Here is a 303-nt window from a genome sequence, read left to right as displayed (position 1 = left end):
TGGCTCCCACCCCGGGGGTCTTTAAGAGAAGGCTAGACGAACACCTTGCTGGGGTCATTTGACCCCAGTACTCTTTCCTGCCATGGCAGGGGGTCGGACTTGATGATCTGCTCAGGTCCCTTCCAACCCTACCAACTGTGAAACTCTCCCCCTCCTTAGCTCTGCCTGAACAAGAACTGATTACAGGAAGGAATTACAGAAGACAAAGAAGATGCAGTGGGAGACGCACTTAAAGCCCTCTAGAAAAGGGTGACAAGAGTGAAGCAAGTCCCCTGGTCTCATTTGCATCTGAGATGGAACCAG

Source organism: Gavialis gangeticus, unplaced genomic scaffold (assembly GCF_001723915.1).
Source record: "Gavialis gangeticus isolate Ggan-Ray unplaced genomic scaffold, GavGan_comp1, whole genome shotgun sequence".
Classification (NCBI taxonomy): domain Eukaryota; kingdom Metazoa; phylum Chordata; order Crocodylia; family Gavialidae; genus Gavialis; species Gavialis gangeticus.
The sequence above is the reverse complement of the archived record's forward strand: the minus strand, read 5'-3'. Positions refer to the sequence as shown.